Here is a 15,237-nt window from a genome sequence, read left to right as displayed (position 1 = left end):
CGTTGCGAAGCTTCCGTGTCTCGTCCCAGCCGTTGAAATCTGCCACTCGCTCAAACTGCTCTAACCAGTCTTCCACATCTTCGAACGTATCGCCGTGGAAGGTCTCGGGCGTGCGTGGTGGGTACACGATGAGCTGGGATGATGCCACTGGGCTGGTCATGGTTGCACCGTCGCTGGTAACTGCTGCCCGCACTGCTGCAGCAACAGGAAGCGGTCCGAACTCGGGTGGGTCTCCTCGGATGCGGCGGCTTGTGCGCTGGTGTACTGGAGTCAGTTCTCTGGGTTCCAATCGCTGAGGGTCGGGGCTCCGTTCTCTTACGAACTGGGGACTTCCAATCATACCCCGCACCTCCACCAGAAATGTAGCACTCTTCAATGAAGCACACTAAACACACTGGTTTATTGTGAGCGAACTTGTGCCCGGAAACTCAATATTAAGCATTCACACACTTTTTAAAAGAGGAGTTAACAGCAGCCTATTCCACAGTCAACCACGTCTCTCCGCCGAACGCACTTCTCCCGCGCCCCGAAGGCCAAGAGCCACGCCGTAGCTTCTCATTGGACGGCAGACTCGGGCGCTGCCGTGAGCGCGTGCACGGGAGACACGCGCTGTATCGCCACGCGCGAGGCGTTGCTGGCGCTCTTCTAATGGCGATGCGACGAGTAATGGGCTTTAGCGATGAGACGCTTGCAAAGGTGCCTCACGAGAGTGCTCGTACCTGGCATGTGGAGAGCTCTCTGCGGCAATATTGTGTCAATGAAAACACGTGCAATATTGGAAGGATGTAGTCTACAAACATTTGACACTTATCACCTCAGGGGAATGTAACTTAGTGTGGTAAACTTATACAGCCAAGTTGGTTATCGTGTTGACATATATATATATATACCGGTGTTCTTCACTACGCCATTCTAACATCAACTGTGAACAATTTCCTGGTTTACACTGCAGTTTCTAGCTTGGTTAATATATACTCCTAGGTGACAGACAGGCATGTGTTTAGGTACGATACCCAATGCAGGAGATGGGATCAAAGTAAGAGGGGTCATCATGTCTTGACATTTGGAAGCTGAAATCGAAGTTCAGTACGCCTGGCAGTAGTGGTGGTGTGACTGTGCTAGTCAATTTTAACTGCCTATGTCCAGGGGCGTAGCCAGGGGGGGGGGGGGCTTATGGGGATTCAGCCCCCCCCCCGAAATTTTTTCGTGCTGTCCATGTACCACCGACCAAAGCGACCCCCGGCACCGGAAATCACGCTGGAATTTGTCTAGAAAGTCTTTTTAACGCTCGAAAAGACATTTAACCGCCATGATTGCAAACTCGAGCTGGATTTCGTAGCAACGCCCATACACCGGGAGTCACATAACGCCAAGCAGTCCCATCCGAGCACAAAGTTTCAAGGGCGCTTTGATGGTGAGCGGGCTCGCCGCGGCATCTCACTGAGGCCACGGAATCTATGGAGCGCATGTATATCAATTGCGAAACTTTATGGGTATAAATCTCATAAGCTCTTGATGTGAAAGGTGCATTCACATTTCCGAAGTTGTGTTTTAGATTTTCAATTGCGGAACTTTGTGGGTTTAATGTTGTTATAAACATTTGACGCCAAAGGTCTATTGACTTTTCTCAAGTCTTACATAGGAACATACAACGAGACAAGCCAAATCAACACACTAGCAGACGAGTTGACAAAGCAGCCAGCGAGGTCCAATGAGACGAAGCGTTGGGGTGGTTCATTTGTGCCGTCATGTCACATAAAAAAATATGAACGTTTTTTTTTTACCTATGCCAGAACATCCATGTCAAGACACTAAAGCCAGCCAAAGTAACTACGTCCTTATTTATTTTTTCTACTTTGACTTTTATTCGCGAGGACACATTGAGCCTCTTCAATATTTTTTTTTTGTTTCTCGCTACCCTACCCGCGGGCTGCCAGAGCCAGCCAGAGCACATACGTTTTTCTCGTATGCCTCGACCACCGTGAGGTGCACTTCGGTGCGCGTTCGGTTTGCTCTGGCCGAGTGGATTTTCACCGGACAATGTTTTGGACGCTTTCTGGCTAGCAGACGAGAAAAAAAAAACAATGGTCGCTCGCCGCCATCACTGTGGGGACTCGAAGGATTGCACCGCATTCCTTGAGCTTAACCTTTCCGGAAAGTCTTGTTTCGCCGCTGTAGGGTACTGAGCAGTATGCGTATGGTTCTCAGTGGACCAAGCGTCTCATGTTTTCTTCGGTATTCCTTCCGTAGCCCCATCAGGTGCCCGAAGTGGGCATTAGATTCTGGCCAACATACTTTTCTATGCGTTCTTTTTTTTGCATTTCGGTGCCTCCGCCTCACAGAAAAAAAATACATTGTTGCGGCGCAGCGAATGGTCGCATGGTGAAAGTTCGATTTTGATACTTCTTTTGCGGGAAGTATGGGTGACGGGACGCTTCAGTTGCCGGATACGTTTATTATATTATTGCCCAAGCAATTCTATGGACACTCCAGGCGCATTCCTGCCGTCGGCCTCATGTTTCGTATAAAGTCCAAGCGTGATAACATCGTGACTACGCGCTGCATGCTGTATGTGCGAGTGAAAGCATAGGAGGGGAGGTGGAATGGGTGAGCCGACGATGGTGGCTCAGTCTTGTGTGCGCAAAGGAGAAAAGCGGGGAGCAAGCGCGCCGCCTTCCGTCGCGCGCAATACATCGGGGGGAGTTGATGGAATGGGGGCGGAATCTAGGATTCGGTGAATCTATGATTGCGCAACATCTTTATTTGCCTTCTTTGACGCATTATATACAGTTACTTCTTCTTACGTACATAGACTCATCGGAGACTTATACGTATACTTAAATATCTTGTTGCGAGGTTTTGTGCATTCATGCAGTGAACTTTGTTTCCAGTGACACTTTTTGTCCTTTATCAAGCCGTATTTTCGCATTTGCATATCCCATTGTATCTTTGCATTTGTAATGTACGAGGGCGAGTCAAATGAAAGTGAGCCTACCCTAACCACGCAATAATGGTTCGGTTCATTATCTGTGGGGCATGCGCGAAGGAGAACGGCATGTCTTATTTACAAAAGTGACGCACAGGTGTGAAGGTAAATGTTCTTTAATGCTCTCAAAAACTGAGTTGAATATGGTTGCGTCACATAATAGACCCTTCAAAAGTTGAACAGCTGGGTGTCGCGAAGTTTTTGACAGCTAAAGGTGTTTCCAAAACAGAAATTATTCACCATATGACTGCCGTGTACGTTGAACACTGCATTTCATTGACTACTGTGAAGCGTTGGAGCAAGTTTAACGGTTCAAAGGACGTTGCAAAGACATTCTAAGACCGGGCCAAAACCATCATGCAATCACCCCCCACACAATTTCAATGGTTCATGAGCTGCTGAAGCAGGAACGGAGGATAAGCATTGATGAACTGGCAGACCATCTGAACATCAGTCACGATTCGGTTCACGCCATAATTCATGAGCTTCTCGGTTATCGGCTCGTTGGTCCGCAATGGATCCCCAAGATTTTTATCCATCGCGAGAAGACGGGGAAGTTTCGCGCTGCCTTGACTCATCTGATCGGTTATCACAATGAGCATGACGACTTCTTGTTTGCAACTGTGATCGGGGACGAACCTTGGTGCCACTACTACGAGCCTGAAACACGACGGCAAAGCTTACAGTGGCAACATTCCAATTTACCACGCCCAAAGAACGTAAAGGCCATCATTTCCGCTGGAAAGGTGTTGTTGACATTTTTTTCGATCGACAGGGTCCATTACTGATAGAATTCGCTAAATCTTGAGAGCCTATCAATTGTTTCCGATATTGTGTAACGCCAGAACGGCAGCGTGTCGCAATCAAGAACGAACAACGAGGAAAATCGACGAATGAGGTCATCTTGTTGCACGACAATGCCTGTCCCCACGTCGCTTATGTGGTTAATACAAAACTGGCAAAGTTCAAGTGGGAAACGCTGCAACATCCGCCATACAGCCCAGACCTGTCACCTTGCGACTTCTACATTTTGGGGCAACCGAAAAAACAGCTCAAGGGAACCAGATACAGACTTTTTGAAGCAGCAACCCAAGGAGTTTTATAAGACGGGAATCACGCAACTCGTTATTCAATAGGACAAATGTCTAAATTCTCATGAAGACTACTTTTAAATAAAGTACCCCGTTGTTGGCTCATTCATTTGACTTGCCGTCATATATCTTGCAGAACTCCTGCTTTTTACACGTGCTCTTTGTCGCGACTATAACTTCGGTGCAATTACTCACGATACACGACAAGGGACAGCTACTCCTGCGTAATACATTGGAACAAATGACAGCGTCATTGAGATTTTTCACTGGCCATTGCACATATACAAGAATTTAAGCACGGTTCTTGAATGACAAAGTTTCATTGACATATTTGTCTTCAACTTGTTCAGTTCATTGCCTTTTAATTTTTCATATCAGCGGCATGCACTGCTTTCCTGGTTTCGAACTGATATAGTTCTAAAGTTCGTGTGATATTTTCTTTACTTAATAAATAGACGAAAAACATGGAAGCATTGACGTCAGTTATGTGGGCACAATTTTTGGCACATACGAGCATAATATTTTATGACAAATACATATTTTACTTGTATTTGCAGAGCGTAGCTTTCAAGAATTCGTTTGCAGCATCTTTGGCAATGACAATGCAGTTATTATTCATGTATTTGATCCCTCGATAAATTGTTTAAGAGGAAGCTTTACCTCGGGCCCAATCCTACCTGGCTTATTCACACACTTGTAAAACGCAGAAACGCTTTTCTGAGATAATGCTGCTAATCGCTTTTATTGAAATTGGTTGCATTTGAGAGAGAAATTAAATCCTAGTGTCTGTTGGAAACAGAACTTCGATTTAGGGCCTGATTTTAGCTTAAAATATTTAGGAAAATTCAAAAGGTTGAAAAAATAGAAGCACGACGTTTACAAACTAATAGCTATGCATGAAGAACAGATATTGCGGTTCTGTAAACGGCATTTATTATAACAGTCAAAGCGGACAAGTTTGCTGTGTCAATTTGTATCTTACGTGAATTGGTTACGTTGTGTACAAGGGTTCTGCAAAAGCCGTATTTCCACAATACTAAATTTTATTGAGATTCATGTGCAACATATATATTTTGTCCGCTGTAGATGTATTATTAGATGCAATTCACAGAATTGTGATATCATTTTTCATTGTTGAGTCACGGAGTTCTAAACTTGATAGTTTCGTTTCCTGACTATTTCCAATTTTGGCCAATTTTTAATATATAATTGACCACCTAAATGAAAAATTCGAAGCCAGTAGTCACTAGAATTAAACTTTTTCTTTGAAATGCAACAAACCTCCTCAAATTTGGTTAAGTGGTTGCAGGGAAAAACGAATTCCCCTTCTACATGTACCTAAATAGGAGCACCCGAGCTAAAGCTGCCGCTTAAGGAGGAGGCTGAGCTGCAACGTGCAGCTACACACACACACACACACACACACACACACACACACACACACATATATGTATATATATATATATATATATATATATATATATATATATATATATATATATATATGTGTGTGTGTGTGTGTGTGTGTGTGTGTGTGTGTGTTGGGCCAGTGGCGTAGCCCCCCCCCCCCGAACAAAGTTTCTGGCTACGCCACTGCCTATGTGATAATCAAAGGGTATGTTACCCTCCACCCATCGGACATGGTGCGCTCTCGATTTCCAGCAGCTCAATCCGGTGAGTTACACGTCATATTGTCACACTACAAGGTGATCGAACCGCTACCTGAAGACGAGCTCAAAGTTGAACCGGCCACATTATTTGGCTTAATATGCACAGAAAGGTGGCAGTATCAATATTTGTTCTGTCGACCTTTGGTATGCGCTTTTACATTATGACATAACGGAAAGTGTTCTGTTTTGTATGTATGATCGAATGATGAGGCTTAAATACGAAAAAAACTTGTTGCTCAGAACTTGTTTTCTAAGTGGTTTCTTCATGTCATAGTTAGCCATATACCTGTTAGAAGGGGAACTTTTAAAAGTACAAAGCAGTTTCATATGTAGGCTAAAGCGTTGCGCCTGTGTAATCCAGCAAATTAGGGTACCAAACTGAACAATAACGTCTTGAAGGAATGAAATGCTGTGGTAAAGGATTTTCACCATGTTAACTATTTGCTGTTGTTTGAGAGCAAAGACTGATGTTGCCACATTGTAAATTTTCTGAAAATGATGTGTGAACATGTGTTTTAGATTATAGTTCAGTGTTCACTTTCTTTAAATATTCACCGACGATTACGATATTCCCTAATAGAAAATTTCAACGCAGCATATAGGAGCGATCGTCGCCACAGAAGGCCCCATACCCATTAGCTGTAAAACGCCCGAGGCGTGTAGCTGGTGTTAAAACGCATCTGTGCCAGAGTGGCCAGACGAACTGTTGGCGTTCCACTGCGGCAATAACGTGACAGCGGGAAAATCTCGGCTCCTCCCTGCAGGTGCGTGATGTAGCGTGCATTTTTTTTTTCCGTCTGCTAGCTTCTGGTTGCTGTATTTACGTTCTTCGTCCTTCGTTCTTAATGCAACTCATCTCTTACGAAGGTGACGACATCGTTGCCACTGATCCTAATCATGTTCGTGTGATCTCGTCTTTTGTGGCATCGTGGCGTCCCAAAGTCAAAGAGAATGAGGTACAGGGCGTCGCCTACGCATGCTTGTATTTTGGGTTCGTATTGTACGTAATTGGATATGGAGCACTGTCTTCAAAAACCTTCACAATAGGACGCCTCGGTTTAGGCTCATCACTGTAAAAAAACAATCACAAACAATTACAATCGAAACAGGCGCGAACGAAACCAAACCAAACAAACCGAACAGGCAAGCGCTGACGCAAGCAGGCGGTAGTACGAAATGAGCGGTCCGGTGGAGACCAGATACGGGTAGGCATCGAGCGGAGAGATGTCTACACGGACAATTTTCCAGCGCAAATGTCACGGAAGGCACCTCTCTCATTGGTCTCCACCGTACACGGCTTGCATCTTATCTCGCATCATTCCGCGTTCGCTTTCATTCATCCCTGCTGCGCTCGTTAAGTTCGTTTTGCAAACGCCGACGCTCGCCGCAGGAACGGGCGCCTAAGAGCCGCGCTCTGATAAGCTAGCGTTCTTACGTTAATCTGATTTTTCATGTGCGCTGGTGTGGCTAATCCTTATCAGTGGCGCATTTCCTGCCCTTTTTAGGAAGCCATTCCAAGGTAGCAAAACATGTCCAATTGTTTCCAAGTCTTCAATTCTGGTGGTCAAAGGCTTGCGCACTTTGTTCGCTGGACCCTTTCAAGGACATGTTTCAAGAGTGAAGCACAATTTATGTTTGATGAACGTGACCCGGAGACATGTAAAAAAAGAATTACGGAAGTTAAAGTTTCAAAGATTACCTGCCGTGGTTGCTCAGTGGCTATAGTGTTGGTCTGCTGAGCACGAGGTCGCCGGATCGAATCCTGGCCACGGCGGCTGCACTTCAATAGGGGCGAAAACACCCGTGTGCTTGGATTTGGGTGCACGTTAAAGAAGCTCAGGAGGTCCAAATTTCTGGAGTCGTCCACTACGGCGTGCCTCATAATCAGAAAACGGCTTTCGCACGTTAAACCCCATAATTTTTTATTCCAGATTCAGTAGAAAGAATTGCACAGTGAGATTAAAATATATATTGCGAATTTTCACAACAGCAATAACTTTCTGCTTCTACAAATAATTTAGCCACTCACATTGACGTTGAAACATTTAATTTTACGACTGACAAGGACTCGCGGTTCTGGGCTGAACTCATTGTAGGCGCAGCCATCGTGTGAAGGGTGCTGTTATTTTTTCCATTCTATGTGACACATGCCTTCAAATTCTTGTCCTCTGGAACAGGGATTGTAAATCAATGTGCTTGTCATAAGACCCAAGACAGACGACTGTCACGGATCTCCTCCGGAGAATATATGACCGAAAGAATGGACTAGGCGACAGGTGTACCCACACAGACACACATTTATTATAACCTACGAGGCACAAACACTTGCACACAAACCTAACAAAACTAACTCAAAATACAAAGGCTATCAGTACACACGACCCGGTAACACTGCTACAAGCATTGTACTGTTATAGTGGTTGGTGTTCGTGTTCACGTTTGGTTCGGTGCGGATGTGGCGTGGTATGGGTCCCGCAGCCGGCGTCAAAGTGGGGATCGACGTGCTAGGGCTGGCGTCGCTGGCGGCGTCGTTGGCTGCGTCGTACACGCTCATGGTCCAAACGCCCGTGGGGGTGTTGCCGCTGATGTTGGCGTTGGGGCACCACCCCGATGAGTGGCAACCACGCTGGAGACACCCCTGGCCATAGCAGGTGGTAGCATCCTCCGTGAGCTCCCCGAAACGGGCTCAGGGACTGCAGGAAATCTGCGGTGCGAAGCCATAGAACACGAGCTCACCGGAGCAGTAGCCGGCGTCGCTCTCTTCCGGCCGAAGCGTTCCTGACTCGCTGAGCCTCCGCTGCTTTGTTCTTTCCCCTGTGCCTCGCCCTTCCTCGCCCTATTATAGCCTTGACGTTAGTCCACGTACTCCTTCTCTTCGTACAAAACGTACAAAACGGCCTTACAGCTACCGTCAAGCACAAGCACAAAGAAATTACTAGCGCTAGGCGTATACAACACCTTTGACGAGCTAGCAAGTGCCACGCTCATAGCGCAGAGGGAGCGCCTCAACAAGACTCAACAGGGAAGACACCTTCTTCAACGGCTAGGGTACCCGCTGACACCTCAGTACTGCAAAGAAGAAACACAACTCTTGCCTAACCACATTAGAGAGAACATTGCAGTAGACCCTATCCCCAAGAACATGCACCCCACCCACAATCAGGAGAGAAGAGCAGTGCGTGCCCGCATGTTGCACAAACGTTGTTTCAGAGACCCGGATACGTACTACACGGACGCTAGCCCGTACCCCTCGTCGCCACGTTGCGGGCTCAAATACACACTCGCCGTTGTCAATCAGGGGAACCTGGTAGCCTCAGCCTCCATCCTCGCCACACGCAGTGCAGCAGTAGAAGCAGCAGCAATCGCTCTCGCACTTCGCGACGCTGAGAGCAAGGGAAGGTCCGCCCGTGTCTTCACTGACTCACAAGCGGCTTGTAGTTTATACCTGAATGGAACGCTCCCTATACACGCCATTCGAATCCTAGGTCGCACACTACAATGGACCCACGGTATCGTCTGGTGCCCCGGGCACGAAGGCCTGCGGGGCAACGAAGAGGCGGACTGCGCAGCTCGAGGTCTCACTAGCCGAGCGGCAGACCACACCGTTCTTCAGCCCCCGGCAGAACGACGAGCGACCCACGAGTTATTAACGACAGGTCAACAAATACTGCAGGACCAACGGCTCGGAAGAACGCAATACGCTCCCCCACACAAAGCTCTCAATAAACTCCAGGCAAGGGACTGGCGCCGCCTGCAAACTAACACATACCCACACTTGTCTCGTCTACACGCAATCTACCCAGACAGTTATACGTCCCGAACATGTCCCTGGTGTAGCAACCACAAAGCGACACTCGCGCACATAACACACGAAGGCACCGACCGTCCGGGCGACGCAATTTCGCCACGAGTCACAACACACACACTCACTACGTGGTCTTGGGAGGCGAGACTCTCCAAACTGGACCTGGGAAGCCAACTGGCGACCCTCGACCAGGCCCGGCGAGCCGCGATCGCCAGTGGAGCCCTGTCAGAGGGAACCACCCTGGAATAAACCGCGCAACGGTTTCTCCAATAATAAAGTTCCTCCTCCTTCTCTTCAACTTCTTCTTCTTCTCTTCTCCTCCGCTCATCGCTTTCCACCTCACCACATACTTCCTCTCCTCTTTTCCACCAATCATGTCTTACCACCTCACTGAGTGCTTCTTTTTTATCTTCTTTAGTCTTCGGCTAATCCTCGTCATCCTTAACGTTATCCTCGTCGTCTTCTTGAAAACTTTCTTCGTTCATATTTTATTTTAGCTTCCCTCTAATATGAGGCAACGATACATAAACAGAGAAAAACGCATCAGCATTCCTTTGTTAGATATTGATATTATAAAGGAGACCTATTGAGGTTCGTAGCGACAGCTCGTTATAGGATGCACCGAGCAGAGTCCCCTAGCTCGAGCCTCTGCCACACGTTTGATGATGCCGATAGTGTTGACTCTGCGCTCACGTTCATTATTTTACTTACAATGGCCCCGTGGAAATAAAAGAGCCATACTAGCGCCATAGTTTTTTGGAAGGACAGTAGAATGGTAATATTGCTTGGGACGCTGAACATGAACGACTTCATAGTTACGACGTCGCATGTCGGACGGCGGCGTTAGCGGCTCGACCAGGTAATTAACGGGTTATATTTCGAGAACGCGGTATGGCCTGTCGTACTTCGGAAGGAGTTTCGAAGCGAGCCCTGGTTTGCGGTGTGGCACTGAGAACCAAACGAGGCCTCCCGCGAAAAAAGTGGCGGTCGTGTTCTGGGCGCCATGAATGACTTTAACGGTTCTCGCCGTTCGAGGTGATTTGGTGGGCCAGCCGAAGACATTCCTCGGCTTCTCTGGTGGCTTCCGAGATCGGCAGGCATTCCGATAGGTCCGACCAGTAGGGCAGAATGGTGTCAATTTTGTGCGAAGGATGACGGCCGTAAAGAAGGTAAAAGGGTGATAATCCTGTAGTGGCCTGAGCCGCGGTGTTGTAGGCGTAGGTGACAAACGGAAAACTAGGTCCCAATTAGTGATCAGGTGAGACATACATGGTGAGCATGTAGCCAAGGGTTAGATTAAAGCGTTCCGTGGTAGATTCACCCTGTGGGTGATAAGCAGTGCATTTACGATAAACAATAGCGCAGAATCTGTACTTCAGATAAGAAGGCGTGGCCTTTGTCGCTTAAAAGTTCACGTGGACCTCAATGACGAAGGTGAAAACGGCATAGTATGAAATTGGCGACTTCCTCCGCTGTAGAATTCGGTACTGCAGCAGTCTCCGCATAACGTGTTAAGTGGTCTACCGCAACGCTTATCCACCTGTTGCTGGTAGGAATCAAAGGAAGTGGCCCGTAGAGATCTATGCCCACGTGATCAAAGGGTCCGGACAAGCATTGTAAAGGCAGGAGTTCACCGGCGGATTTGTGTGTGGCGCTGTTGTTGTTGTTGTTGTTGTTGTCCTTAGTGGCCGTGGCACATACCCACAGTGGGGGATTGGCCAAGAATCGGGCGGTTTAATTAGGTGCCTAAAATAATAATGATAACAAGGGAGTTAACAATTTGGGCGTGTGAGTTTAAAAGTAAACGTTTTGTGTTTGGAGAAAAAAGGAAATAATCAGATCAGAACCGGGTATAAGATAATAATAATAATAACAATAGGTGTTGGCACTCATGACAAAAGAGGACGAAGTTACGAACCAAATTGTACATTCCCCGCCAACAATAGCGATGTTGAAGTCTTTCGTAGGTGTTGAAGACTCTCGCGTGGCCACACTGATGGTCGACGTGGAACGAGGAGCAGAGCTGATCACAAGATTCTCGGTATGACGAGTAACCAGGTGCGTCCCTCTGTGGCATAGTTGCGTCGATACAGTACTGGTCCCGAATCTCAGCATGAGGCATTTGGCGCCGAAGCTATCGCGACGCTGGAATTTTTGACGTGTCCGAGAGAAGGTCGAACAGAGATACAGTCCAGGGATCATAATGCTGTGCAGCAGCGATAGTGTCAAATTCCAGAGAGGACAATGTGCACTCGCAGGAGGAGTCGTGACTGGCTTTCGGTGGAAGCGGTGATCGGTATAGCGCGTCAACGTCGGAATGCTTTCGCCCGGAACACTAAACCACGCGGATGTTGTATTCTTGAATTCGCAATGCCCAGTGGGCAAGGCGGCCCGATGGGTGTTTTAACGTCGACAGCCAACATAGTGCATAGTGGTCCCTAACTACATCAAAAGATCAGCCTTATAATTATGGGCGAAACTTGCCAAGCGGCCACACAATGGCCAAATACTCCTTTTCTGTTACGCTGTAATTGGCCTCCGCCTTGGTTAACGGGTTACTCGCGTATGCAACGACGTATTCTGTGTGGCCAGGTTGTTGCTCTCGCATTACAGCGCTATGGCCTACAAAGCTTGCATAGGTATGGATATCGGTTACCGCTTGAGGGTCAAAATGGCGAAGGATGGGTAGTGTCGTGAGAAGACGGCGCAAATTTGTGAAGGCGGCGTCACACTGTGGAGACCATGATAAGAGATCTCTAGCGCGACTAAGGAGCTGCGTGAGAGGCGATGTAATTGACGCAAAGTTTCGAACGAATCGCCGGAAGAGCAGAGGCTTATCAAACTGCGTAGCTGTTTCATAGTGGTAGGTTTGGGGAAGCAGTAACAGCACGTAGCTTCCCGGGATCCCTTGGAATTCCCTCCTTTGACACGACATGGCAAAAAATTGTGAGCTGACGAATAGCAAATCGACCCTTCTTCAGGTTAAGTTGCAACTCGGAGTTGGACAAGCAAGCGAATATGTGCTGGAGGCAGAGCAGATGCGTTACGAAATCGGGTGTGAACACCAGAATGTCGTCAAGATAGCAAAGACAGATTTTTCATTTCAGGCCACGCAGAACAATATCCCTCAGTCTTTCTAACGTAGCAGGTACGTTGCAAAATCGGAAAGGCATGATGGTGAATCCATACAAGCCGTCAGGTCTGACAAATCCAGTTTTTGGGTGATCGGCCACTGCCATCGGAACCTGCCAGTAGCCTGACCACAAATTCTGCCAAGAGAAGAACTCGGCTCCCTGTATACAATCCAGAACATCATCAATGCGTGATAAATGGTCGACGTCCTTCAGCGTGATCTTGTCCAACCGTGAAAAATCAACAGAGAAGCGGATGGAACCGCCTTTCTTTGTGACGAGTGCCACGGGAGAGGGCATGGGCTCTGTGAAGGTTGAATGACGCCTCGACGGAGCATGTCATCGACCTCGCTTGAAATGACACGACATTGCGTAGCGGACATGCGATATGGTCTTTGTCACAGCGGTGAGTGAGAACCAGTGTCGATGCTCGACTGTCGATGCATGGCCAAGAGATGTTTGCGCAACGTCGAAAGAACGATGGGAGTGCTGAAGGATTGTGAGAAGTTGAGATCGCTGCGAAAGTGTCAGATCTTCGGCGATAAATGGGCTGAACACACCAGTCCATGTTGAGTCGGGGATGGAGAGGGCACTCAGTTCATGGACGGCAGAAGAAGGCACTTCGTTAAGGACGTAGACAATTCCTGTTGAATCGACCAACTCGAAGTAACCAAGGCATTCGCAACGGAGCAGTGATAGCGGCAATGAAAGATGATTGTAAATGGACATCGTGTTGACACCGGCGGTAAGGTCAAGAGCTGCAAAGAGCAAAGGAAGCGCTTTTCGGGTAACAGAGTGATGAGATGGCATGAAGAAGACCGTCTCGTCAGGTATGCTACTACACAAGAGTGGCACGAATGCTGAAAAGCACGGGAGAAGGCAGGTGTCTTCTTTCGCAACAATTTTAGCAGCATGATGAACATCGACCGAGGCCAGCTCACTAAGGTGGGAAAGTTCCATGTCAGCCCTAGCGCAATTGATGATGGCATTGTGGCGTGAGAGAAAATCCCATCCTAGAATAATGGCGTGAGAGCACCATGAAATAACTATGGACTCAATCGTGTATAAAACGTCCTGTATGGTCACACGGGCAGTACAAGCTGCGGTAGGACGAATGGGTTGATCACTCGCCGTTCGAAGCGACAATCCAGATAAAGGCGTCGTCACTTTACGAAGCAAGCGGCAAAACTTGGCATACATAACTGATATGGCCGCACCGGTATCGACGAGGGTGACTGTAGCCACATTTTCGACAAACACATCAATGACATTGGCAGGTGAAGGATTTCACAAGAGCTTCATTCGAACACGCTTAGGTTATGGGGCAATAGTTTGTTAAACGGCTAGCCCTACTGCACTGAAGCTGCTGGATCCTGTCCATCACCAATGTATCCGCCTGGCGACCGGTGCCATCAGGACAAGTCCTGTGGAGAGTGTTTACGTTCAAGCTATGAGTGGTCGCTTCATCTTCAGAGGTCATACTCAAATTTTATATATTTTTGGAAGGTAAATGCAAACCGTGAACATCCCTCTTACCCAAGTGTAAACAACATGGCATGTGCAATCTTATTTAATAAGCGACCGGCAGTTAGAGAAGCCCTCTCACTGCGTGTACGGAAACTCAATCAAGAAATAGAAGTTTCACTTTTTGAAAATCCTCGAATTGCTCCTGTCATGCTATGTCCGCCATGGCAATGGCAGCTCGTTCATTCTGATACTTCGTTCATTGTAATAACAAAGAACGCTACCCAGGTACACATTGAAATGCACTTTCTTGGACTTCAGTCATAGTGCTTTAGCCAATAATTTTACATAGATGCCTCAAAGTCGCATGCCGGCGTTTTATATGCACCTGTCGGCCCATCATTTTCATAATCTAACGTCCTTCACCCGGAAACAAGCATATTCACTGCTGAGGCATATGCTGTACTGACAGCTGGTAAACGTATCGAGATATAAAAATTGCAAAAGTCCATTATATTCACAGACTCTCTCAGTGTCGTAACATCTATAATGTCCCTCCAGAAACGCAACAATCCTGTACTCATTGAGCTATATTCGCTCATGTGCACAGCGTATACATCTAATCAGCCAGTCATAGTATGATGGGTACCCGGGCATAAAGGCAACATGCTTGCAGGGGAGATTACCAGATCCATTGCAACGAAAGCTGGTAACTGTTCCGTAGGTATCCCTGCCTGAGACTTAAAGCCATCCTTGCGCAGAAAACTTAGACGGCATTGGCAAGAAAATTGGGACACCGAAACCTCTACTAAACTCCATTTGATCGAGCCACAATTAGGAAATTCACCACCGATAACAAAAATACGCCAAATCAAGGTAATTTTCTGCCGCCTTAAGATAGGTCATGCGTATGGTACGCACTCTTATCTCTTGAACGGTAGCGAACCACCCATATGGTTTAGATTTGGCCAGATACTAACCGTCCTCCATGTCTTGCAGGAGTGTAGAGAAATGGAAAAATGAAAGGAAAAAAACACTTCCCTCTCTCCTACCGACAGAACATTCCTTTTCATCCGGCAATGTTGCTTGG

This window comes from Dermacentor albipictus, chromosome 7 (assembly GCF_038994185.2).
Source record: "Dermacentor albipictus isolate Rhodes 1998 colony chromosome 7, USDA_Dalb.pri_finalv2, whole genome shotgun sequence".
Classification (NCBI taxonomy): domain Eukaryota; kingdom Metazoa; phylum Arthropoda; class Arachnida; order Ixodida; family Ixodidae; genus Dermacentor; species Dermacentor albipictus.
The sequence above is the reverse complement of the archived record's forward strand: the minus strand, read 5'-3'. Positions refer to the sequence as shown.